The 12597-nt window shown below is 39.4% G+C and overlaps 2 protein-coding genes across 6 annotated transcripts in view; one reads left to right on the top strand and one right to left on the bottom strand.

The window, feature by feature from the left end:
- Nucleotides 1–12597, top strand: part of CCDC28A (coiled-coil domain containing 28A) — a 64039-nt gene that overhangs the window by 3330 nt on the left and 48112 nt on the right. Inside the window, exon 2 of the mRNA XM_072141414.1 lies at nt 6029–6138. The gene's annotated coding sequence lies outside the window, so the exon portion shown is untranslated. The remainder of the gene's footprint in view (nt 1–6028; nt 6139–12597) is intronic.
- Nucleotides 1–12597, bottom strand: part of NHSL1 (NHS like 1) — a 140314-nt gene that overhangs the window by 123228 nt on the left and 4489 nt on the right. The window lies entirely within an intron of this gene.

The following is a 12597-nucleotide window of genomic DNA, read 5'->3' as shown; positions in this document are numbered from 1 at the left end:
ATCTTCTTTGTTAGCACATAGGGAGCTTAGATATTGACTATATGACAGATCATTAATACACGGACCTTGCTAAGGTGTACAGTTCTTCTCCCATCATATTGTCAAACCTGCAAGCCCTGACATATTGTAAATTTTAGTTATAAAAGTAATTTCACCGCCACTCGGTATACCCACCCAGTCACTTAAATATCTGAAGCACCAACAAAGACTTAAAGGGTTGGCCACTTTCAGTAAATAATTGATATTATTTGTGTAATAAAAAGTTATACAATTTTTCAATATACTTTCTATAACAATTCTTCATGGTTTTCTAGAACTCTGGTTGCTGTCCTTCTATAGCAGTGATGGCTAACCTATGGCACTGGTGCCAGAGGTGGCACTCAGAGCCCTTTCTGTGGGCACTCAGGCCATCACCAGAGATGACTCCAGGTATCTTCCTGCAGTCCCAGACAGCCCAGGACTTGCTGTGCACAGAGCTATTTTAAAGTGACAGCTGTACCTGGGACGATTTTCTGCTTTATTGGTGTCCTCAGGTGCTGGTATCAATGAAAACTGTGACAGGGAAGGGAGTATAAATCACAAATTAAATTTCTGTGTTGGCACTCTGCGATAAATAAGTGGGTCTTTGTTGTAGTTTGGGCACTCGGTCTCTAAAAGGTTCGCCATCACTGTTCTATAGAGAGCTTCTCTATTTGCTTCCAGTGGTAAGAATCTGTCCATGCAAGAGCCTTTACTATTACTGAGAGTAATAGGAGTTGTGATATAATAACACCTTGTGCACCTGCCTGTCCATCACATCACCATAGACGGATTATATCCACTGGAAGTAAACTTAGAAGCAAAGCAAGCAGAGATCTGATACAGAAAGTATATTGAAAAATTGAATAACTTTTTCTTACACAAACAATATGAATTCTTTTCTGAAAGTGGACAGCCCCTTTAAGCATAACTCCCTGCATGTTTTAATGTGTATCAAGTCTTCTGAAGAAGCTAGAGAGTAACAACATGGCAGCATGAGGTGGGTTTGCATCTACGTATGTGTGTGCTGCCAAGCTGGGGGTCCTGTTATAAATGTTAATATAGTGCCCCTGATTACATAGTAAATCGTAATGAATAATACACACAGATCCATCATAGCAAGACAAAATCTATTTAACATAATTTTTGAATAACAAAAATACTGCCCTGATTTATTAAAATGACTAATGTTGCATGATAATAAATAAGGCCACACAACTTCCAAAAAGCCTAACCCCTTCCATGGAAGCCACACCTATTTCAATCACTGGTGTAACAATGACAGGTATAGGTGATGAACCATGGGCAAAGAAAATGTATATACAGAAAAATATAGTACAGTACAGAACTGCCAGTCATCACCATTCTGTAAAATGTATAATCAAGCAATGTAGGAAATGGGACGGGGGGAGCCATCCAATTTATAAATGAAACAGTTGATGTTGAGATGTCACTGAGCCTGTTTGGTAGCTTTTATTAACTGAATCAAAAGCAAAATACTCGGCTCCTTTGTTTTAAGGCTCTTGTTGAAAAGTAATTTGCAGAATCACTTAGCCTGAGTATTACACTTTCATCCACTGCAGTTGACTTCTACAAAGAGACCTTCCAATTGTATAGCGAGACAAAATAAACAGCGTTTTCCTTTCGGAAAAGATTAAAAGAATTGGCTAACTAATGCTTTTCTGAGAGTTCTTTGATTTTAAGGCTTGTAGCATAATGATTTATCTCCATAAAAGTCATGAGCTTACAACATTTGGTGAGATATTAAAATGTTCCAACTGCAAATCTCTCAACACAATATATGCTAGGTAGTAATACTTCTGATACAAATCAGTCATGTAGCTTATGGCCATGTAGATGAATGAATACCTTCCAAACATTTCACCTGGCCCTTATAGCCTGGCCCTCCCACCAAGGAATGTCCACTTCTTTACACAATGGGGGAGATTTACTTACCCGGTCCATTTGCGATCCAGCGGCGCATTCTCTGCGGTGGATTCGGGTCCGGCCGGGATTCATTAAGGCAGTTCCTCCGACATCCACCAGGTGGCACTGCTGCGCTGAAGAGCATCGGAACGCACTCAAGTTCACCGGCCTATTCCTAGTGAAGGTAAGTGCAAGCTCCGCGGCACTTTTTTTTTAAAAATCCGTCGGGTTTTCGTTCGGCCACGCCCCCTATTTCCGTTGCGTGCATGCCAACGCCGATGCACCACAATCCGATCGCGTGCACCAAAATCGCAGGGCAATTCAGGGGAAATCGGCGCCAATTGGAAATATTCGGGTAACACGTCGGGAAAACGCGAATCGGGCCCTTAGTAAATGACCCCCAATATTTCATACCCCATCTACTTAGTGATAAATGGGACAAGAAGGTATCTAAATCTAAGTTCTATATTGGGTATAACCGCTTTATAACATTCTCTAAGCAAAACACAGTATCAGTCATTGACTCTTCATTGCTGTAAACTGAAAAAGCCCTATCCTTTGTCTCTAGGTGGATGAGACAACCTATCATGCGCATTCTTTGTCTAAAACCTTTCCACATCCCTTCTATAACTGAAAAATACAATGCATGGAGGAAAAACCTAATGCCAAAATCAACATAGGATATGTGGTATTAGCTTTATTTCATAATTTATTTTATAATTTATTTCTAAATCCAAACGATGTTCAACTTTATCCAATAATTCATTAAATGTAAGAACATTGGGGGACCCTTACCAGTCACTACATAAAAGGTCTTGTGTTCCCTGTTGTAATGATGTAATTTAACATTTATGAGCTAAGCATTGGATGTGGCATTCTGTGTTGTTCTTATGGAAATAAAAACAGTAACATGCGAAGGACTATCATACAACCCTATTCCTAAGATTGGATCAAATCATTAATTAACTATCATTATTAATTATTATTAAAATAATGGAAGTTTTACACAATAATATACATATTATACTCACATTGTACATAATAATGTGTATATAGCAGTTACATCTTCCACAGTACACAGCATTAATCAGCAGCTCAGATAAGAAATGTCGGGAGAGAGGGAGGGGGTAGTATAATGTCAGGACTAGGGATCTCTCATCACTAATTCCTGCCATGTACTTCCCCTATGTGGGCATCAGATACTAGGCCAGATCTGCGTAAGTCTATAAATGTGCAACATCCCCCACCGGCCCTGGCCTTTCTTTGGTGGCTGTAGACTGCCGGGGCCCAGAGTGACTGGCTTGAATTCGTATGTAAGACAGAATTGTATATTTTAAAATTGTAGCTCCAGAAAAGAAAAAGAAAATTCCCAGTGACAATTGGATTTTCCAAATTTTTTGCTATTATGGGACCAAGGATTATCAATAAAGCTTCATTACAGATACCTTACAGCTGATCATTGCAGCCGGGTTTCTATAGTAAAGCATCCAGAGAGCTTCAACAGAGGTCACAGTGAGCACAGTCCATCTTTAACTAGGGGTCGTCTGTAAGTCAGGTGTCATTAATACCACCTGTATGTATATTTTCTGAGATAGTAGGGGGGCCCCGTGCATAAGTCTGCTATGGGGCCCAGCCTATCCTAATTATGCCCCTGAATGTATATGAGTCATGCCCAATAAGATTACCACATGCATTGTCATATGCAAATATCCTGCAAATGGAGCCCCTGCTTCCATATGGCTGATTAACTCAGTAATATGGGATACTTGACACTGCATAAAGATTTATATTTTTTCATGGATACCTTTGAGAGAAGTAAAAATGCTTTGGAGGAAAAGAAATTAGAGAAATTAGTAGCACAATAGTACACTATATTATTTATCATTTTGCTGGGCTTTTTTGGCGTCAAAAAGCTGCATCTCTTTTTTTTGTGACTTTTCAATGTCAGTTGTTTCGCCACCAAAACATAGAATCAGTAACAAAGGGATTTATCAATATATTGATAAGTGTAAGGCCATGCAAGGGCAGATTTATGACTTGTGACACTGCTAAAAAGTCACCAAGTGATTGTACATCCTCCGCGTGTATGTGGAGAACATGCATATTTTTACCCTTTGCAACTTTTTTTTTCAACAAAAAGTCGCAAAATCTGCCAGCAATGCAGAAAAACACTGCAGACCGATTTATTAAATGGCCAAAGCCACTTTGACAAATCTGAAGGGCAGCGGAACTCTAAAGACAGTCATAAAAAAGGCCCAAGGCGCCTGCCTAATGATAGGCAATAGATCTAATAGATCTAATAGACCCAATAGATCTATTTGAGGGAGACATTTAATTGATGCTTAAAGAGGACCTGTCACCTGTAAAGTAAGCAGCTCGTAGTGCTACAACAAACGCAGCAGTGTTGCAATGCTAGCGTTATCGGAAACCCCAGACAACGCTTGCAGACGCTCCCAAGATGTACACCAGAAAGGCCAGACTGCCCTATCCATGAGGGGATGGTCCGAGGCACTGCCACTTCCCCGGACTGTCCTGCCCACTCCCGCCATAGTAAACTCAATCGAGAAATACCTGCTTTCAGCACATGTATGTGGCTTTCATGTGTATGCTTAGTTGCCCCATTCTTGTTCTCTCTTTCTGATTGTACCAAGTATTAGCACCAGATTTAGCATAATTTGGCTCCAACTTAAAGTAGAATAAATGACCAAGCCAAGCCAATAGTCCTAAGGGCCAACACATTTCTGGTGAGCTGTAAAGCAATACAATAGACAAAATGCTGTAAATGCTTAGTCAAGCACCAATGCTCTACATGTCTGCTCTTTACCTCTCACTCCAGTATGCCTTTTTTTCTACACTGAGAAATTGAAACCTGCGGGGAAATCTTAATCCCTTCAAACGCTCCATCAACTCAATTTTGTCAACATTACAAAGCCTACAAAACTTCATTCAGAAGGATGTGGTCGCCTATTATGGAGATGAATTACCATGCAAACTGGTTTCGGTGCCTGAAATGTAGAAAGATCAGTGATGATAACATAGGTCAGTGATGCAGACGCATCAGCTTTACTAATATCAGTTACACAGAATTTTATAATAATAAATATGAATACATATTAGGGAGTGCTTTACAATATTTCTTTAACACAAACTGCAAAACTTATCTTGCCAAAAAGATATATACACTTAAGCATAGTGTTTACTCATAGGTCATCAATGATAATTCCCAGATAACCCCTTTAACTATTTAGTGACTCATATAACTGTACACTTTAAATGTGAATAAGGGGCGTTTTTGCATGGCCAAATCCAGGAGAGAGTAATCAGGAATGGAAATTCCAAGGAAAGTTCACACAGATGCATTAACCTGCAATGATCACCTACTGTATGAGGGTGAGCAAATTGATATAAAAATGATATCCCACAAACATAGGCTTTAGTGGTTAAGACATCTAGAAGTTAAGACATGAACCTGGCTTATACCATCAGCATGGTCTGTGTATTCTCCTCCTTTATATACGGTAGGATGAATAAAATGTGCCTGTCCTGTGACTCCGCTATATTGAGAACCATGTCCCCAGAGAGGTATACAATTCCCAGCCTATGCTTTGTTTCTTTCCATGCTAATAGCAGCTCCTTTCAGGTCACATGCTCAGTTATGATGGTTTCTCTTTTATTCTTAATCCTTCCCAATAGAAACAGAACAAAAGCTGCAGCTTGCGCCGTCCTGCTGAGTTTCTACACAAGTCCAGCTGCGCTTTCCCTCCACTGACACCCATCTGCTGTCAACACCAGTGCCAGGTCTGAGTGGCAAAAGGCTAAGCAGATGCTAGACTGAAGTGACAAAATGGTCCTCAGTGAATGGGAATAATGAATTCTTGGACACTTAACACCAGAGGCTTTCTGTGTAGAAGGACAGAATTTGTTAGTTAACAATTTCTTTATGCAGAATCATATCTCAACGGAGTAAGATGAATAAAAAGAATAAAATATAAAACGTAAAAAAAAATATATGACAGACATGCAAGATCAGTCAAAATCCTAAATATTTGCTGAAAACCTGCTTGCTTTCCATTCTATGTTTCAGCTACCATCTGCTGTGGCTGCGGACATTGATCTTACAACCCCTTGAAAACAACAGACCTACATACAGATGAAAACTGACTATGTCTGACTCCCCTGCAAGGGTGATAAAGCGTGAGTTCTTACATAAATGGGGGAGATTTATCAGAAGCAACTACGCCACTTTCACTCCATGTGGGCCTGAAGTGGCGTAGCTACCGGCAGATTGGGCCGCCGTGGGGCATAATTGCCCTGTGCCTGTGTACTTTTTAAAAACCAATGAACATTCACTGCTAAGTGTTTGCAGGTTTTTACTCAAAACAAAGCCAGGTCAGGCCTAGCGTAGTTTTGCCACCTCCAGCGCAGAATGGCGGGCAGATACTGTGACAGTGGGGGTGGCCTTTATTATACGCCAGCACATAGATGAATCTCCCCTAATTTGTTACTCTTTGTTGATCTAATCAATATTTTCTTTTATGAAGAGTAACCTAAAAATAAGATAAAAAAGTCCTACTATGAGATGCTATTTTATATGCCTAAAACTCATTAAAATTATTTTAAAAGACAAACAACACAAGCAAAATGTTGCAGTATACAGTATTCAGAAGATCCACAGTAAGCCATGTAATCAGAATGATTTGTAGAAATGGTTACTCTGCTCTGTATGAATGCCTATGACTGTGCTATGCCTGAGAATCAAGGTTATTTTCAATCCCACAACATTCTTCAAGGTAAAGACAAGTTATTCTTCAAGGTGAAGACATTTGCCATTTTAAAGGGGTTTTCTGTGCTATTTTACTACTAATGACCTATCCCCAAATTGGGATGTGACACCTAGCTACTAGTGTTGCATCAGAGTGCCAGTGGATCATTCTGTGGGCCCAGGCTCTAACCTTAGGCCCCTTTCACACTGCACATGTTTGTGGCCGCAAGTTTGTGGCTGGATATACATCCCCATAGACCCATAGACCGCTACCATACCATGAACAGGGAAAAGATTGAGCATGCTTTCCCAGTTTCTGTAGCTGGGCACCGTGCTTCACTATGGAGCCACTGCTCTGCCGTATGCTCGTACGGGCTACGGACGGGAAAGCACACAAACTGTGAAAAGAGCCTAACACTGTACCCAACAGATACAGCAGAAGACAACATAATATAAAAGCTAGTAGGATCTATTTCCATGGGGTATAATGAAGGATTGCCTCCAGAATAACTTTACATGGTGGGTTCAGTGGACCCCAGTACAACCCCAGTACACCACATTATCCAAGCAGGATGCAGACAACTCAGTGTGTAGTGGCTCTCATCTCTCCTTCTCTCCTATGTGAGCTGTGCATGCAATGCAGCTGGATAGTCAATACGGATTCTAGCCAATGTGGATCAATGACAGAACACCCTTATGGACCCTATTATAAATTGAAGCTTTAAAACTTGCAGACTTTGGCAACTGTCTCATCTTCATAGCAATGTGTCAAATCTCCCCTCATGTTGCGAGTAAAGAGAATTTTAACATTCTGAATCATCTGATCTGTTGAGAGCACATGCACACACAAGTAATTGAAGTGTCCATGTGTATGAGGGAGCCAGAAAGAAAAGCCGCTGACAGTATATGCCCAGCTTTACCTATGTACAGGATTCCTATATCTGATATTTGCTATGCTCCAAGTGATGTAAGAAACTTATGTAACGTGACAATCAGCTGACTGTGATCATGTCAGCCATACTTCAGCTGACAGCTAAAACATTCCTAATACACACAACCAACATTATCATGTACTTGTTTGTTCTTGTCAACAGATTGCAAGTTTCAACCTAAAGTCAGTTGTCAAAAGAAAATGTAAGAGAGCGTTTTAAGATATAATCTTGCTTTATTTCCATCTAATAGGACACGCTTACTTCAGCGCAGCACAAGTTTTTATCACTACACACAGACTCATCTTGCATGAAGCCCATGCAGTTATTGATTACATTGGTCAAACTATTCGGTTAGCAGAAATTGACAGCTTCCACATCCACACGCACACTTGGCTTGTCATTGTTGATGACACTGTGTGTGTGTGTTGATACATCTCCTGGGGGCTACAAAGAATCAGGCAGGATAATATTTAATGTACTTTAGAACGTTTACACACCAGAGTACTTGTTGCTATTTACACATTTCCATAAAATTCCTGCAAGTCTCTATTTCAGACAATGGGACATAAAATGTAATCCATCATATCAAACTACAAGATAAACTAAGCTTAGTTAATGTGTATTATCTACAATTTACATGTCATTGTACACCCACAGAATGTAGAACGTGTCCTTCGGCTACATGTAGTGTTATTAAACTTTTACTGAGATATATACTGTGGAATAACAAGATGTAAATCCTTTTCATAGAGCAGGATGTAAGGAGCGCTGCTCCATAAACAAAGTCAAGGAAATTAACCAACCGGAAGCAGCTGATGAAGAAAACTTGAGCCAGATCCTTTCATTTCCATGATGCATGCCCCTACAGAATGCAATAAACCTTTGCCCCTTTCCTGCTGCAGAGGGCTCCTGTGCACTGAAGTCACAGAACAAACGCCCAATTAGTCCTTTAGACCCAGCCAAACTAGATGCATAGGATGTCTCTGGTGTAAGAGGCTAATTGCCTAAAACCTAGAGATTTCAAAGAGAAATATAATGATAAAATAAAAGTAAAGGCAGTATTGAAAATGTACATGTTAAGCCTTTTTATACTAGATTTACAGATGCAAATTTTTCACAAGTGTCACAAAATGTGTCACAATCTTCCTCCAGGAATGGAATGAGTCCAAATGTATATATCATAATGTACCAGTGGATAAAATCTGTACAAATGATATACAAGAATATCCCTCACAGTGTAAAGAGCTAGAAGCAGACAGCACGCCCCAGTAGTCTCTGTGATCCCTCCATACCTGCGCACAGCCAACTTGAATCTGGCGCATGCAGCTCAAGGTTCAATGTTGGACAAGAGCAACAATGTGAGCTCTGACAGCCAGCAGCGCGCCAGATTCAACTTGGCCATGTGCAGGGAAGGAGGGACCACAGAGGCTATCAATGGGAACCTACCATCAGATCCCGATGATAGATTTCGTTTAAGGAACTATGAATAATGAATACCTTACTTTTATAGTCTAAAGATAAGCTTGGGGGTCCACAAAGTTGAACCTTATTGTGATTTTACTCAATTCTAGATAACAGTGTTTCTTTAGGACATGTCAATAGTAAAGACTTGAGGCGGACGCACTAAGTGGCTTGTAGAAGTGGGGTACAGAGGTAAGCTGAGACATTTTCCTATTCCCTGTTACAACAGCATGGGATTTTCGCACTCCTGCAGGCACCAAGGTCACAGAGCAGCTGTTAGCACCTGGATATTTAATTCCCTCTCCAGGACAAACATCTGCAGCAGGCGCCTATCACTTCCACACACTTCTCATGTTAACAAACATGTAACACAACAGGGCATAATGTTTTTGTCCTATTTATTTGTTTTGTATCAACCTGAATGAGGAATGTGTAGCATTCAGTAGATTTTCCTGTGGGAAATTAGAGTATACATGTCTGCAGTACATGTGCCACCAAAGCAGTTTTCCTATCTTGAAGTCAAGGAAAGCTCCAAGCCTCTCAACATATTACATACCCACTGTGCTGCATATCTGGTTTCTTTGTGTCTGCTTTCACTGGTATATGGTGCTGTCATCGCTGTCATAAACAGCCTGGGTATTAGAATATACAATGCTCACTATTTCTGGAAATGGGATTTTTCTGTGTGTGTATGATCAAGTGGTTTAGGTGGCCATGAACTACTTGAAGCTAACAACATTTTCGATATCATTGTTTAAGTACTGTTGTAGTTTTATTACTTTCCCTGTGTTCATAAGAAAATTCCCAGATCTGATTTTCAATCCTCAGATGGCCTAAAAGTAACTTTACCAGAAAATATTGATTTTATACAACTAATAATACAAGAAACTGTTAGATTAGGGTATTGGGTATGTGCCACAGAGAATGTTTCTTCAATCTGACAACCAAAAGGTCAATTCAGTATATAGAAACATGGTGTAAATAATGTGGCTTTATTTACATGACCATGACTGATTCTCGGGTTGTTCACAGCAGAGATTTAGTTTGTGGGTGGTCCATTCTTTAAGAGATCTGTTCCCTTTAATGTGAAATTGGGATTGAATCTCAGATCCATGAAAAATATGTTTTATATCTTATGGCCCTTGGACATATATATAGAGCCTGATGGATATGTACTGTCTATTGCAAGTTAACAATCTCATAATTACCTGATATAACTATAATTTATCTAGATTGAACTAGACCTGAATGTGTATATATACATATATGTGTTATAGGCTACAATACATTAAAAAAAACTGTAACTAAAAGAAAACAAAAACATCACAAAAAGGGAATATCTGGTTACAAACGACCAGTGTTAAATTCTAGTCCAATCAGTATGTGATATATTTCTTATTTCTTCTCCAAATAGATTATAAAATTATTTCCCCAAGAAATCAGGTTAAGTCATCATGCTTCAGCAGACATGCTGGACGGATGTAAGTGACCGTTAAGGTCACAGATGTTACAAGGTCCAGGCTGTAGAAAAGCTGACAAAAACAACAAAGAGACCAATTATTCAGTGATTGTTCCAAAGAGACTGAGGTGACTTTGGGTAAACAAATGTGGGGACAGACCTTTCAGCTGTTCCAATAAATCAATGAAACTACTACAACTGGATCACTTCATTCTAAAGCCATAAACCCTCCCAAAAAGAATGATATTGGCCACAATCTCCAACCTTCGAGACCTTATAAAACATTGTCTTAAAGTTTTTAAAAGAGTAATCTCTAGTTAAAATCCAGTTGTGGCCCCAGTGGAAGGATACTCATGAACATGTTTTTGGTCTTTTTATTGGACATTTGTAGACACAAGAAACATACATAACAAAGAAAGTTCATAATTTAGGTGATGTAACACAGTAACACAGGGTTGTCAAACTCATATTCATGAGGGGCCAGATCACCCTTATGGATGCCTTCAAAGGGCTTTTTGTAATTGTACGACTGTCTACAATATAACTAGTTTTTAACAGTTAAGCAAGCTGTTAAGGAGTTACATTTATAGAGTCTTACAACTCACCCTCATGGCAGTAACATTCTCTTCTGAACTGCTACCTGCTCCATCCTGGGCAATAACATTATCTTTCTCAAGGAAAACCTCAAAGCTTGGCAGGCTCTTTGGGACCAAATATAATGAGGTGACGGGCTGTAATCAACCCGCGGGCCTTGTGCTTGACATGAACAGTACATGTCATGACATGTACAAAAATAGATTCCAATAACTTCTGATTGGGCCAAAAAACAGGTCTTAAACGGAATGATATTTAGCACTTAAAATGGCCATAAAGGCCATGTGACACAACTAAACCTACCAGTATTCTGAATAACTTGATTAAGTAGCCATTTCTTTTTCTAGGATGTTTAACAATGTACAAAAAGTTGATCAAATGGGCAATTTCAAACAAAATGATGGCTCACCAGGTTAAAATCAATAGAATAAGTTGTCTGTGTTTAACATTTTTGTTAAACAGTTGCCAGTCCATGCATGATTTTTCCGTGAAAACTACTTTACATTATTGGACAGGGGACAGTAAAAACAACTATATCAGCCAATATGGATTTAGATTTGTATGGGAGTGTCAGTGTCACAATTGTTGAACAAATGACCCTACCTTCTCTTATGTTATTACCACCCAATGTACACATCAAAAGTATTGTTTTATGACAAACCAATAAGCAGTATGAACCAGTGTATAGAATAATATCCATCCTAGTAGACAAATACTGAATCCTCCACTGGAGCAAGCGCTGACGGAATCAATACAAAATCTGGACGTTTAAAAAGATCAAATAATGATGGAAACACATTTCTTGCAATTTTGCAGTGACATGTAAATCTGTGATGGAATATTCCTGTTGGCGGATGAGCTGTAATCTGAAACCCCTCTTTCAGCCCACAATACATGGAGTTTGCAATACTACGCAGTTTAGAAGTTAATTTGGCTGTTCATTCTGTTACTCCTGTTTGAAGTGGTTAGAAGGGTTTAACTTCTAACATTGACTTATTTCCATAGACCTATAATTAATCTGTGTAAGATTAATACATGTAAACCCTGCTCTCCTACACAGAGAAGACTACCCTCCAAACCCAGCCAGGCACATCCTGGTAGGGGATAACACGAAACATGCCTACAGGCCAACTCCTATTCCATAGCTATAGTTTATTTTTCTAATACACATGCTGAGGATATTTATCTGCCTTTCTTCTATTGCTACATTCTTTACGTGTTATGAGGGTAAAGAACTCAAATCCCAATCTTTTATGGAGCTGGGATAATTTCCTGCACCTGTGAAAATACATTCATAGAAATCCTACACTATCCATAAGAGAGGTCCTGTGGTCAAGGTATGCTGGTTAAGCTTTCTGTCAGTAGTTCCCTTCTGCAACTTGGAAAACCTTGCAGAATTACGGTGTCAGCTGCTTTCCACACATAACCACACCTTGTTTTATGTT

Source organism: Engystomops pustulosus, chromosome 3 (genome assembly GCF_040894005.1).
Source record: "Engystomops pustulosus chromosome 3, aEngPut4.maternal, whole genome shotgun sequence".
Classification (NCBI taxonomy): Eukaryota; Metazoa; Chordata; class Amphibia; order Anura; family Leptodactylidae; genus Engystomops; species Engystomops pustulosus.
This window is presented reverse-complemented; position numbering and strand designations above follow the sequence as displayed.